At 38.3% G+C, this 15,583-nt stretch overlaps 1 protein-coding gene and 1 long non-coding RNA gene across 10 annotated transcripts in view; one reads left to right on the forward strand and one right to left on the reverse strand.

Moving 5' to 3' along the window:
* Positions 1 to 6,191, reverse strand: part of LOC109025956 (uncharacterized) — a 29,621-nt gene extending 23,430 nt beyond the window's left edge. Inside the window, exons 1-2 of one of the 2 annotated variants that reach the window (XR_002004916.4) lie at positions 6,156 to 6,191; positions 4,925 to 4,976 (exon numbers count right to left, since the gene is read on the reverse strand). This is a non-coding gene — a long non-coding RNA (uncharacterized lncRNA). The remainder of the gene's footprint in view (positions 1 to 4,924; positions 4,977 to 6,155) is intronic. The other variant, XR_008677333.2, reaches the window with a different exon arrangement.
* Positions 1 to 15,583, forward strand: part of SLC4A10 (solute carrier family 4 member 10) — a 360,081-nt gene that overhangs the window by 282,377 nt on the left and 62,121 nt on the right. The gene's annotated exons all lie outside the window — the stretch shown is intronic.

A 15,583-nucleotide genomic window follows, 5' to 3' on the forward strand; every position in this document is an offset into this window, starting at 1 on the left:
TTTATTTACTATCAGAAGTTTAAATTGTTGAAATCAGACCAAAATAGTGCAATGTTATAATTTTGTTAAGAATGACGAAATGATATTATGTTGAAAATAATGTGAGTTTTAGTACTTTCACTTTTATTTTATATTTAGAGATAACTTTAAACAACTGACCCCTATTTTTGAACAAGAAAAATCAAAGTGGAAATATAAAATAATTTTCCCATTAAAAGCAAATAGTGAGAATGTTGTAAACAGGGCTAAGAAAGGACTGAGCATAGGTGTCAGGGACACTCAGAAAACAGGCAAATGGGAAGAACAGTTTGATCAAAACCAGGGATAACATTGATACACGCCTTTTCATTTATCCTTACCTGAAAGAGAATCTCACTGAATTTGGATATCCTTGCTGGGATATGTAATTATCTCTGGTTGGATTTTCAAATCTACTACATGCCAGGCACTATACTAGGTGCTAGGAAAACCATGGTGAATCATATTCTGTCCTCAGTGAGCGTCCAGTTTAGTAGGGAATGTAGATAAACAGACAGCATAAGGAAATGAGTGCCGGGTTAAGAGGTTGGTACAGAATGCTATAGCAGCACATCAGGAGAGCACCTAACCCAGATTTGAGGTTCAGAGAAGGCTTCCTGGAGGAAATAATGTAGAATAAAAATGCAGTAGAAGTTAGGAAGGTGCTAAGGAATAGGGCAGAAAAGTAGTTCAGTCAAAGGGCATTCACAGGACTAGATGCAAGAGATGCATTCATGCTTTAAAATATTTGTCTGAAGTTATATAGATAGTGGTAAAACAAGAAATGGAATCCAGGTTTTATTACTGATATGATTTTCAGTACACTGATGAATACAGATAAACTCTCCAAAAGAAACTATGTAAAACAAATAAAACAGGTAAAATCAGAACTATTCTGTTTCAAGTGGTAGGAAGGCACCCATTGCCTACCCTCTCAGCTGTTCTTTGAACCTTCGTGGTAGCTTCTTAGGTACTTCAGACTGAGGAACATAGTTTAAAGTCCCTTGGTCTAGAACGGAAAAAGATTGGAAAAGCAAGGTCTGAGCCCTGAACAATTTTCACAGCTTTAAAGTAGAATGAGAAAAATGCAACCAATAGGCAATAAATAAATAAATAAATAAATAAAAATAAGAAAGAAGCATCAGAAAAGGAGGAAACTATGGATAATGTCAGGTCGCAGAAGGCAAGAAACAAGAAATGTATCACGAAGTCTTTACAGAGGACAGTGGCATGGACATCAAACTGAATAAGGAAAAGTGTTTGAAAAGAGATACTTGGTAGCTTTAAAAAATTCTCAGCAAACTATTGCAAGGACAAAAAACCAAACACCGCATGTTCTCACTCATAGGTGGGAACTGAACAATGAGAACACATGGACACAGGAAGGGGAACGTCACACACTGGGGACTGTTGTGGGGTGGGGGGAGGGAGGAGGGATAGCATTAGGAGATATACCTAATGCTAAATGACGAGTTGATGGGTGCAGCACACCAACGTGGCACATGTATACATATGTAACAAACCTGCACGTTGTGCACATGTACCCTAAAACTTAAAGTATAATAATAATAATAAAATTAAAAAAAACAACAACTGGTATTGGGTTGGGAAAGGAGGCAGAATGGGAAGCCAGTTTGCAAAAAACTAACAAGGAAGTGGGTGGTAAAGAAATGGAGAAAGCTGCATAGGTCAGTTGGTGTCAAAGAAAGTGGGAAACAGAATGCCTTTTGAGGAGGGCAATGAAATCGTAAGATTGATAATTTGTGACAGAGAAGGACTATGTGTGTTTGAAAATGGGAGAATAGAGACTGAGGAAAGGAAGGCAGCAATGATGAAGAGAGTAGATAAACATGGGATTGCAACCTCCCAGGAGTCAAAAAATGATGAGATCAAGGGGTTAAGTAAGACAAATGCTCAAAGGGTAATTTGAAAGCTAAAATAGCTTTATGTGGCCATGATCCCTGTCTGTCATGGTGATCAAAAGAGGAGTGACATAGGTGGGAATTGAACAATGAGAACACATGGACACAGGAAGGGGAACATCACACACTGGGGACTGTTGTGGGGTGGGTGGAGTGGGGAGGGATAGCATTAGGAGATATACCTAATGCTAAATGACGAGTTAATGGGTGCAGCACACCAACATGGCACATGTATACATATGTAACAAACCTGCACATTGTGCACATGTTCCCTAAAATTTAAAGTATAATAACAATGAAATTAAATCTAAAAAAAAAAAGAGGAGTGACAGAGGTCCTGACTTTCTCCACATTTCCATCTCTGCTTTTTAAAAAGTGATCCCGCAGGTTTAAGTTTTCCTTGGATCAGTGTGAGCATCTAAAACCTAATTCTTTCAAGGCTGAACATGAATGTGTGCTGATGACTGTGTTCCATTGCCCAAGTGCCCTTCTCAACCCAGGTTAGGGAAATAGAAGGGATGGAACGACTGGTTCATCCTGATGGGCATGAGGTTTTAGTGCCACCTGGCACCTGAAATGGGTGTGTGTGACAGAAACAATGACAGTCTCATGGGAAATGGGGTCTGACTAGATTTCCTCACTGCACTGGTTCTTCACTCCAGTTGTTAAGCCTTGATTGGCTTCCAGTGCCACTTACACTGTGTACATGAATCTGATCAGGTATTTCTATCACTTGCTCCTTGGAGTAGCAAAATCGATCTTTTGTTGCTATGCATAGAACGCATATATTTACTAGTGTACTTTTAGTTATGTTCATTAATGAAAATAAGTTATTGCTAATTACTGCTATTTTAATGTATTTTATAATCTCATACTTTTGCACAAAACATTTACTTTGGTGAATTCTCATGAAGTCCAGATGACACTTTTAGTGGCTTTCTTGTTACTGTGACCTTTTCACACTGAATCAGTGTCATTTATAACAATGTCCACCTAAAGTTTTCTACTTTAGATGTTGCTGGTCTCATATTTATTATAAGGTACTATGCAGGTTCATTAGAAAAATTCCTAGAAAATGTTATAGCTAGAACATAATATATCTGAGATTGCAACCTTTGCAAACAATATGCCTATAATGTGCATATTTGTTTGGGTATAAGATATTTGAAAAAAGTCATCATGTTTAGGATCTATATTTCAGATTTTTTATACTTAGCCTCCTACAATCAGATTTCCTTAAATTCATAGTTTATCAACCAAATAACAAGATGTCTTTGACTTTTTAAAGATATATCTAGCTACTTTGTCATCCTAACCTTATAATATGGTAATATACAGACCTTATATTTGAAAATATAAGCTTTTCTTTCATTATGCCAAGATCAATTGTCAAGATCATCTATTTAGTTTTGAGAATACATACATTGCACCAGATGATCAAGCTGAATATGCCAAGTTAGCAATAAAAAACAAGTTTATGGGAATAATCTTTTCTTGGTTGCTTTGATTTTAAGAAATGGCAAAAATAGAATGAAATGTTTTGCTTGTATAAGATGAAATGTTTCTTTAAGTTTTGGGAATAATAAAGTTTTGAAAGACAACTAGCTAAAGAAAAATTGAGCATGTATTTATTAATGTTTTGTAATCGATTGGGTCAAAGCAGTGTGTAGGGTCTGATTATCTCTCTAGTTTCTGATACATATGTAGGCTAGAGTGAAATAAAATATAGTGATTACCAAGCTGTTGAAGGAGTGTTCTCACCAGCAGGTTATGAGAAATTTTTTTATTTTCTTTTTCTCTTTTTTGTTTATCTAGCACCCAGCCCTGTACATAACCCAAGGTAGTGATCTGTTTTGAATAAATGTTATTTACTGACTGACATACAGAAGAATATCCTCTCTCTCATCTTCCCGACTAGATTTGAACCTCCTTTAAAGTAGAAAACATTTAACAATGAGAATTTCATTCTCACGGTCCCTAATTTTATCTCTCATAGTCCCAGCATAATATTGTAAATATGTAAATAAACATACATTAAGTATCACTTAATATGTAAATAAACATATTTAAAATATGTTTAAAATGTTTAAAATATGTAAAAAATAAAATATGTAAATAAACATACATTAAGTATCACTTAATGATAATGATAAGTTAAGTATACATTAAGTGATACTTAATGTATACTGATTAATGGAACATGTTGCAAAATAATTGACATTACTCGGCCAATCTTGTTCGCTAAGTAAAGAAAATAGTGCTTGTTTACATTATCTTTAACAGCACTCTTAAAGATTTTAGCCAGAAGTTTGGGATAAATTTGACACATTATGAAATTGTTAATATGCAATAAAGGTATATAAATTTGAATTCATAAAACTAATGATGATTGAAAATTTAGACAGGGTGCCAACATTGTGGAGAAATCATCTGAAAAAAAAGGCAAGAGAAACTGGAGTGCAATTTATAGCGGAACTCCCAAGGGTGATAGATGTGGGGAGAAACAAGATGAAACAGAGTAATCATACTGCATGAACCTTTTAGTACTCACTAGTCAAAAAATAGCGAATAAAACAGATTTAGAGAACTATCTGTTTCAACCTTTTTAAATCACATTTTTTGCGACGTATACACTTGGCTAGATTTATCCAGAATTGCTTGCAACATAACATGACAATTATATTTTTAGGTGTTTACTTTATTTGTGTACCTTCACTAGATTAATCTTCATAGTGGTAAATCATGGCTATTAGGCAGATCTATGTACCTACTGTACCTAGCAAAGTGCTTGGCACATATTGTATGAACATGTTTATTCATATTTTTACATTTCTGAAAATGCTTCTCACAACTGATGGGCACATTTCACATATAGTTTCCCCCCTAAAAAGCTAGATTGTTTGACATCTTAGATTAAAATAAATATAATAGTAGGCACTCAATAAATTATTTATTCAATAAATAAACTTTTAGCAACTCCTCACCTCATTCTTGATTCTTGATCCAAACACTTGCTATCCTTGTTTTCTGTTCCTGCTTTTAAAGTAAATTATTTTAATGATAAAGTCTCGTTTCCAGTAGCAGTAGTATCCAGTATAATAGTTCATTATTTACCTCTTTCATTCTCACTGTCCCTAATGAATTATGAGCCTTTTTGAACAGAATTTGTGTTTATCTTTCTACCTACAGAGAGCTAAGGGATTGGCAGATAGTAGTAAAGCTTTATTAAGTGTCTTTCAACTATGTTACTCTTCGTATCTACTTTCAGATCTTAAATGGAATTATCTTTCACACTTTCTTGTCAAATAGGTATAAAAAAGCAGCTATTTACATAAGAACTCAATATCAGAGGGCGAGTGCTAAGCAGGTAACAGTGGTTTCTTGGTTTCTTCCTTTAAAGAAGTTTAAATAGTTATGTGGCTATGTTTTGGTGAGATGTGATGAGTGTTCTCAAGGAGTTCACAATCTTTGAAGTGCTGACCCCATTTCTGTTTGCTTCCTGAATTGACCTAGATTCAAGGATATATTCTGAAACATTTTAAGTGGAATATAGTAATGTTTTAACTTATATTAAAATACCTCAGCACAGACACTGTGGTAATATGTGTATGTTAGGTCAAGTTACAACCATGAGCAGCTAGTATTCTGATCAGGAGTCCTAGCTCTAGGAGTGGTCAGCTAGCATTAAAGTAGAGAGACTACACTCCAGAAAAGGCTACTACAAACCCTGAGACTATTAGCCATGTCTCAGTCAACACTGATGCTTTGCTGAATGTCAGAAATGGATTTTCATTGGCAATATCACTGACTTGTTAATCAGTGTACTGAAATGCATTGGTAAAATTAAATGTACTCAGGATATGTGGATTGACTGTGGCCTCTCTAGTTTTGCCAGAAGAGGATATAAGAATCTAGAAAGTGAATCACATAGTCTCAAGTCCTAGGGATATTCTCAAGGCTGAATTCATAACTGATCCTATGTCCAGCTATTTTTGGTGCCTGATGTCGCTAAAACGATACCAGAATCCTGCTTATGGAATATTGTCACATCATCCTTGAGTAAATCTTTCATGCAAGATGAAGTCAAAGTATCAAAAACAGGAGAGCTGGAACTTCAGTGAGCTAATGAAACAGATTATAGGAAGTGCTTTGCCCATATTTCCCAATAAATGTTTACTATATATGTATGTCTATGTAACTGAAAAAATAGTATACCTCATCTTTGCCTTTCTGAGACACACTGGAGTATAATTTACCTGTAGTCTGTGACATCATCCAGCTTCTTAATATTTCTTCCAAGTTCTAGAACTTTAAAATGTCTTTAAAGCACTGTTTCTCAACCACTAATACACATACCATCATTGAAAAGCAGTAGTTTAAAGAGTTTAAAGAGTTGTTTTTCATAATAAAAAGTTCTTCCAAAAATTTACTGGCTTTTTATATCCTTAATAACCATTCTAAATGAAAAATATAATAAATAATAAAGCCACTTGACAGAATAGACAGAAATACAATAGCTATAAAAAATTGTGGACCTTTGCTCTTATAACTATGTTGCAATTTCAGTTTCTAAAACATCAGTTAAAATTAGTTCATACTTCACCAAAGTTTTAATTCCAGAGAAAGTAGCACGTTGTCTTTTCAAAGTCCCTCTGAATATTTCTCTTTACATTTACTAAAATCTTCTGGAGCAGATAAGATCTATTTTATAGAACAAGTTATGACTTCTGACCTACCAGTAATCAAATGAATTATAGTGAAGAGTAGAACCCTTTTTTGTCTTCAATGTAATGCTTTTTCTAAGTAGATGGTGTGATCTCTTTCTTCCACTCAACTTCTTCTCACCTGTTGGTCATATTGTTATGGGATCTTTATGAGATTAATGTAATGCTGTCCTTGACACTTTGTATATGATTTGATAATTTTACATAGGATATCTGCCACTTCTATTGGATAATTTTCATTAAATTATTCTTGTTCATGTAAAATGTTGATACATTAGTCATTCATTCATCTCTACTCTGCTGGATGATGTAAGTGTCATTGCTACATACTTTATAGCATTAGTCATGCTAAATGAATGCTTAGAGACATTGCTAATGGAAGTGGAAGAAACATTTCCCTTTAACTATATAAATTAATATGTTAATCACCCTGAACACTATTCTTACTAAGTATGTATAGACCTAGCCAAATTTGGTCAGCTCAGCACATTTTTCTACTTATATGTGCAATCTTGATAATACAAGGTGTTCAGCTTATGCATTTTACATTTATTATTTAACATACTGGAAAATATCAAGTGAAGAAGTATAAATACAACTCTGAAAAAGAAAAGTTTAATTTATGAAAACATTCTGTGGTCATAGCTCTCAGTTTTAGGCAAGACAGTTTTTATATAACCCCCACCCCACCAAAAAAACTATCATTATTAATTCTCTCTCTACAAGACTGTTTAAATATTATGAGAAGGGTCACGAAACATGTTCTGTAAAGAAACACTCATGGCCAGGCTCAAAGAGGTTTGTGTACAGGCCAGTCCTTCTGCTTCAACTCCCCCTACTATAATATATCACTTCTCTCTTCATTACAAATGTAACTGGTATCTTTATGGTCTATAAAACTTGTTCTAAAGATGATCAATAGGAGGCTAATTTTATCTCTTCCCCAAATTTTGCATTTTGATATCTAAATGAATGAAGTACTCATGGAAGATTTTTTTTCTATTATAAAAGCAGATTTTGGGGAGCTAGCAGGAATATTTCTCCTCACTCTGAAATGATATGACTCAATGTTATAGGCTGAATTGTGCCCCTCCCAAATTTCTCTGTTGAGGCTCTAACCCTCAGTACCTCAGAATGTGACTGTATTTGGAGACCAGACTTTTTAAAAAGTGATTAAGATTAAGTGAAGTCATATCGATAGTAACAGGAGTCAGAGAAATTCTAGGCAGACAGGGGTGAGTCCCTGGCAAAACCCCACCTTCGAGCCGAAAAGCCTGAAACCCGCGGCCCAAAGTGGTAACTTCCATCCCTGTGTGCCTGTTCTCTTCCGATTGGTTCTTTCTGGATAATATCTTTTTTACCAATCAAATGTTGCCTTTTCCAAAACTACCTACGGCCCACCCCACACCTTATCCTGTGCCTATAAAGAACCCAGACTCAGCCAGTAGAGAGGAGAAGCAGCTAGACGTCAGGGAGAGGCAACTTGACTTCAGAGATGGTGGCTGGACATTGGAAAGAGGCAACTTGACTTCAGAAGAGAGAGGCAGAGAGGCAGCTTGACTTCAGGGGAGAGCAACCTGCCCTTCCTGTCCCCTTTCCATCTCCCCGTCCGCTAAGAGCTGCTTTCATTGCTCAATAAAATTCTTTGCATTCACCATCCTTCAATTTGTCCATGTGACCTCATTCCTCTTGGGCACTGGACAAGAATTCACAACATGCCAAGTGAATTACATGACTTGAGTTTTGAATGAAACTTTTCAAAACTTTTGTGCCTGATAACTCAAAATTTTGATACTCACACAGGCCATCACACTGGCCCATTGCTCTCACTGATGGTGAGCAGCTTCCCCATACGATAAGGCAAAGGACCTAGCTGATAACACACTGCTGTCTGTGGATGGTGGAGATAAGAGAGCATTGTAACATGCCCTCTGGGTCCTTGGGGTCACAGGCACCCCCACCTGGACACTGCCACAGAGCCTACACAGAGTTTCCTCTTGCAGGCTCTAAAGCAACCAGCCAGTTCCTGCACTTGCTTGTTCTGGTTCCCACACTCATTCACTCACGCACTCCCTCCTGCAAGGGTTGAGCAGGGTGGGCTGAGTAAATGGGGCACCTTGTCACAAGTCCTGTGAAGGGAAAAAGAAAATATCCTGCTTCAATATGGGAGAGAGGGGTCCTAATCTAATCTTTTTGGTGTCAGTATAAGAGGAGAAAATTTGGACACACAAAGAGACACTAGGAATGTACATTTAATTATAGTTGACCTAAGTGCTATCATATAAAGGTATATGATGCCAAGAGAGTGAGAAATATTTCCAAACTTATACAAGAGACCATGTGAGGACACAGCAAGGGAGTGGCCATCTGTAAGCTAAGAAGAGAGGACTCAGAGGAGACCAACCCTGTTGGCACCTTGATCTTGGACTTCCAGTTTCCAGAACTGTGAGAAAATAAATTTCAGTTTTTAAGCCAGCCAGTCTGTGGTGTCTTGTTGTGGCAGGCATAGCAAACTAATACATTGAATAAATGTTTGTATTTTAGTCCATTTATGTTTGAAGTTATGGGCAAACTCTTGCAACTCTTTCCCCCTCAGTAAATGACAATCCCATCCTTTCAGCTGCTCAGACTAAAAAATCATGGATTTATTCTTGTCTATTCCCTTTTTCACACATCCAGATTTCCTAGCAAATTCTCTATATAGAATACAAACACTTATCTTCACTCTCTCTACCTCTGTAAACTCTTGTCTAGATTATTGCAATTGCCTTCTAGCCGGTGTCTTTAATTTTATGTGTACTCTTCCACAGACTGTTCTCTATGAAGCAGCAAGAATTATTCCTTCAAAACTCAAGTCAGGTCATGTCACTCTGCTTCTCAAAGCCCACTGATGGCTTTGTGCCAAAGCCAAAGGGCTTCTGTGACCTTTAAGGTATTGCTTCATCTGTTCCCCAGTGCCTCTCTTCTCTCTCCTCCTGCTGCTTTGCCCTTCTGCTCCAGCCACACCAATATGATTTCCTGGCCCTTCTGTAAACACATTTGGCATGTTTCTGCCTCTAGCCCTTCACACTGTCTTTTTAAAAATATTTTTTGGCTTGGAATGTTTCTGCCAGATATTTATGTGGCTTCTTTCACTTCCTTCAAAATCACCTACTCGAGAACTTTCTATGAAATGTTCAACTCCCTTCTCTCTGTCTCGCCTACCGTATATAATTTACTTATCTTTTTAAAGTAAAAATTATTGAAGGATCATTTATATACAATAAAATTTACCACTTTGAAGTATGCCCTTAAGTGAGTTTTGGCAAATAAATACTACCATAATCAATGTATAGTACATTTCCCAAAAATGTTTTCTTGTGCTCCTTTGCAGTCAATCTTTCATCCCCACCTCCTGGCAACCACTGATGTGACTTACATTTCTAAAGTTTTGCCTTTCCTAGAATTTTACACAAATGGAACCACAGAGTATGCCTGCCTTCTTTCACTTACCATAATGCTTTTGAGATTCGCTGATTTTGTTGCATGTATCAATTTATTCCTTTTTCTTGCCAGGTAGTGTTCTACTATATGGATGTTCCACAATTCATTTGTCCAATCACAAATGAATAGACATCTGGGTTACTTCTGGCTTGGGGCTATCTTGCTTCACATGCAGGTCTTTATTTGGACTGTTTTAACTTTCTCTGATAGTTAGATAGTGTAGATAGTTAGTGTAGATAGTTAGATGGTGTAGATAGTTAGATAGTTGTAGATACCTAGAAACAAGATTGCTAGGTTACATAAAAAGTGTATGTTTAACTTTATAGGAAACTGCCTTGAACCCCTGAGGTGGAGGCTGCAGTGAGCTGTGATTGCATGCACCACTGCACTCCAGCCTGGACAAAAGAGGGAGACCCTCTCTGAAAAAAAAAAAAAAAAAAAAAGAAAGAGAAAAGAAAAAGAAACTGCCAATGTGCTTGTAGCATTTTGTATTCTTAACATCAGTATATGAAATCATATTCCAATTATTCTGCATCCTCACTGTCACATACTATTGTGCCGGTGTGTAGCGGTATTTTTATTTATCAATGTAATTTATTATCTCTCTCCTCTCTAGAGTGAAGGGATTATTAGGGTAGTGAATTTAGCCTGTTTTCATTACTGCTTTCACAGTGCCCAGATCAATTCCTGGCACAAAGTAGGTGTTCAATAAATATTTGTTAAACAAATGAATGAATTTTGAATGATTATCTCCTCTACTCAGAGCTAAAAATCGAACTGAGACTCAGAAGGCTTTATTGCTTGCCCAAGTGAAAGAGCTAAGGTAAACCCCAAGACATCTAATGCTTTGTCGAACACTCAACACTGCACTGCGTTGTGGGTCACTGGTTTGTACAAATTCATTTTATGATTAATACTTAGATTATAGGAGAATTTGCATACATTATTATTTTACTTAGGTCACTTAAATATCTTCAAGAAGTGTTTTTGTTGTTTGTTTTGTTTTCATTTGTTTTATTTGAGACAGAGTCTCTCTCTGTCACCCAGGCTGGCGTGCAGCGGTGCAATCTCAGCTCACTGCAACCTCCACCTCCTGGGCTCAAGTGATTCTCCTGTCTTAGTCTCCTGAGTACCTGGGATTATAGGCATGCACCACCACACCCAGCTGATTTTTGTATTTTTAGTAGAGACAGGGTTTTACCATGTTAGCCAGGCTGGTCTCAAACCCCTGACCTCAAGTGATTCACCTACCTTGGCCTCCCCAAGTTCTGGAATTACAGATGTGAGCCACCACACCTGGCCTAGAAGTTTTAAATTTCAAATAGGAAATAAAAATATAAGAATAGAGGGATTTAAAATGTAATTAAAATAATATTATGTGTATGAGGTTACATAGTGTCTTATTTTAGAGCTAATTAGAACATAATAGTGCTTATTTTGATTATAAAAATTCACCACTTATAGGTATGTGACAAGGAGGGCAAAATACCTTGGCTGGAGATGAGTTTTTCTGCATCACATTGAAGCCCACTTCACCTTGTTCCTTTAAGAAACTTGGTAATGATGGCAGCAGTGGCACATCTGAAGTGGCTGCTGCAAAGACGCCAGCTGCAGTAGGGAGGCGCCTACTTGCTGCAAAGATTCCAGCTGCAGTAGGGGAGCTGCAGTAGGGGAGCTGCATGCTCTGTGGAGCAGGCAGGACCCAGGAAAAGGTGGAAGCCCCGCCCCTTCTGAGTTGGTGGGGTGGGAGCCCTGCGCTCCCTGGTGCAACTGCAGCTGCCCAGCCATTGCTGCAGACCCAGGCATCCCTGTGCTCTCAGGGCCTGGAAAGCCCCCTCCCCCCATAGGTTTGGAAGCACTTTCTCCTGCTGTCTGGCCTCTCCTCCCTCTGGGTGCCTCCTCTGATTTTGGAGCAAAGTTGTGGCCAAGCCTGGGTGCTCTTGCAACCTGGCCAGGTGTGCACACACTTGGGGTAGTAATGACACACCAGCCCCCTGCCATCTCAGCCCTCTCTGGACTTTGTGCACTGACAAGCATGAGAGGGAGGCCAAGGTGGGGCTGAAGGTGGCTCGGTGCAGGCCTGCTGGCACCCCTTAGCACGAACAGCCTGGGCACAATGAATGGCAGAAGGAGGCAGACAGGCTCCTGGGCACAAAGGGGGCTGGTCCCCAGTGAAACCTCACCTTCAAACCAGGGACAGCCTGAAGCCTGGGGGCCAGGCTTCCAGTTCTGCAGACTGGAGTGAGAAATATGGCGCTTTTGCTGCTCACCCATGGCCAACCCATGGACCAATCAGCACACACTTCTTCCCCTCTGGAGCCCATAAAAACCCCGGACTCAGCCAGAATCAGGCAGATGATGGGACCACCCACCTGCAGAAAGCAGCTACCCTCGCTGGTCTCCTCTTAGCTGAGAGCTGCACACTTGATGGGATGACTTGCCTGTGGGTAGGAGCTACCCACTTTGGGCCTCCTGAGAGCTATACTGTCACTCAATAAAGCCCCTCTTCATCTTGCTCACCCTCTAGTTGTCTGCATATCCCATTCTTTCTAGATGTAGGACAAGAACTTGGGACTCACGAAGTGGTGGCACTGAAAGAACTGTAACACAAACAAGGCTGAAACACACCCCTGGCTCACCATGTTGCAGGTGAGGAGGAGAGAAGACAGAAGGAGGGAAGAGCTGCAGCCCTTCAGGAAGTCCAGACCTAGGAGTTCTCTGAGACATGGCTGTGACACCCTCTTTGGGGCTCTGCAGTTCCTGGTGTCTCCAAGCTTCTGGGTGCCACCACGTTCCCCAGAGCCTGCAGTGTAAGCGGCTTGCAGTATGCCTGGTCCAGCCACAGCCTTGCACAGAGCTGGTTCCTGTGCCAGTGTCTGGAACTGCCTGCCCCACCACAGCAGCCAGCATGCCTGACTGTGCACAGTGGCCAGACCATATGCTTGCTCACTCATGCACCCCTCACCTCTGTGCCCTTGGTAGGCCTGGGATCCAGGCTGGTAGCATGAGCTGAGCACAACCTGCCAGGCCTAGTGGGCAGAATGAGCCCAGAGGGCTCAAGCAAAACTCAGGCAAAGGCACCACTGGCCACAAAGGCTTCTGGCTGGAAGAGTGACACCCCGGGGACCTCATGACAGTAATAACTTGGCTTAAAAGGCTGGGATAGGGATCTATGACATTAACCCAATTAGTGGCCTTGGGTAAGCCCCTAAGAACAACCTCTAGAGACAATGTCTTAACTCAAGAAAAAAAAAGTAGGAAGAATATGGAAAATACATAGGGAATAAGAAGTCTGGAAGTATTGTATTAATACCAAACTTATAGTACTTAAAGGACAAAATAAAGGGTTGCAAAAGAGTTCACCTTGTTGGTGAAGGAAACCTTGTACTTTTTATTCTCTGCATATTTTGAATTGTTCAACTTGCATTGTATGCCTGCATTATTTTGTAATTTCTTTCTAAAGATGAATTTTGTGTTGGTAAATTCAAGTCCTGTGACAAACCATAGTATGAGCTAATCTGGGGGAGGTGGTGCTCTTCAAATTAGTTTCCATGTAACAAAATTTATTTTCAAATTCAGGAAAAGAGCAACCTACAAAATCAGGAGTAAAATGGGCAAAATGTTCAAGGAATAATAAGTAGGTTTACTGTTCTGTTCATACAAGTGCTTACTCATTCACTCACTTAGCTCATTCCTTCAACATCCACTGATCTTCCTTGTGTATGTCAGTGCTGATGGTATAAAATGAATACAATATGGTCCCTACTCTGAAAGACCTTAGTGATTATCAGACAGTGTCTGGAGATGTCCTTCGGACGTGATATCCACTCAAATAGTATTTGTTGAATTAATAAATGAGGAGAGAGGCTAGAGGATACACAGTTAAATAATTGCAATGTGATATAACAAGCACTATACAAGGTGTCTGTATAATGGCCTAAGAGAAGAAGTAACAGACTGCCCTGGAGAGCTCAGAAGCATTCATAGAAAAAGGAAACCTGAACTTATCTCTCTATTTCTGTTGTACCTGCCACATGAGTTTATTGTATGTGGCATACCTATGTTTCTTTCTCTCTCTCTCTTCATTGTACCTGTGAATTCCCACATGCAGATCATCACTAGATCTGAGAGTAGTTACGCAGAGTAGAATGGACCTCTGGGGACCAATTGGCAGAGAGCCTTAAAAGTTCTAATAAGTTTTATCTGGTACAAAGGCCATCATGGATCATGACAAGGCTCTGGGAAGAGTTATGTGACAATAGGTTAGAAGGTGATCACAGGAAGCAGAGCAAGGAGCAATACCCTAGGCATAGAATGTTTAAGTCCTGACTACTGGCTGAGACAATGGTAATGGGAAGAAAGCAAAAAAACTAAAAATGGAAAAAATGAAAAACAAAAATTATCCAGGATTGATTCACTTGTTCAACAAGTAATTATGGAACAGTGTCTAATTTCTAGGAGCTATTATGAAAACTTTGCCTATATGACTTCATTTGAACCTCACAAGAACCTTGTGGGACAAGTATTATCCCTGCTTTACAAACAATCAATCTGAGGCTCCAACAAGTTAAATAATCTTCTCAATATCACATATACAATAAACGGTAAATGGGGGTAAACCCAGGACCATTTTGTCTTAAAGCTCATAAACTTTCTGACATATTAAAGTAAAAATAATAGCAAATGATTGTGATGATTATAACTCCTTAAAGGTAGGGACTACGATATATGTCTATGTATCTCCAGTAGGGCTTAGCACAGTAATCTGTATAAAATAATTTCAAATTGTTAAATCAGTCAATTGTCATAAGGCTGCCTGCTATGTGCCAGGTGCTTGCTTAAAAAAAAATGAATGCATAGACAGGATTCCTTCATGGAACTTATAGTCTGTTGAAAGAATCAGACATTAAATATTACACAAAATTACATTATACAAATGATGTAAGTGCTATCATATAAAAGTATAGGAATGCCAAGACAGTGAGAAATATTTCCAAACTTATATATTTAGAGGCTAAGGAGAGGATATGTCTATTTGAATGAAGATAAATTTGAGATGAGAAAAAGTTTAAGAATTTAGTGGAGAGAGTATTTAAATTTTTAGTGTTAGCTAATTGTGGTGGTGTTTTACAAAGCTATGATGCATATTTTTGAAAAGCTATTTTCCTCATAATATATTATGGTTATATGCTTAGTGATATCTTAGAAAAGTATAAGTACTAAGCAAACCTCTTCAAATAATAAGCTCAAAATATGGAAATAGGTGTATTCATAAAAGGATTGTCTCTATATTATTTAAATAGTCATCTTAATAGTAACAATTTAATTAAATGATTAATAATCCAATAATAAGTTATGTTGTATCCCTTACAAATAATGGTTCTGAAGGGTAATGTAGCAATAGGAAAATGCTTGCATTCTAGTGCTATGTAAAAA

The sequence above is a fragment of the Gorilla gorilla genome, chromosome 11 (genome assembly GCF_029281585.2).
Source record: "Gorilla gorilla gorilla isolate KB3781 chromosome 11, NHGRI_mGorGor1-v2.1_pri, whole genome shotgun sequence".
NCBI classification, from domain to species: domain Eukaryota; kingdom Metazoa; phylum Chordata; class Mammalia; order Primates; family Hominidae; genus Gorilla; species Gorilla gorilla.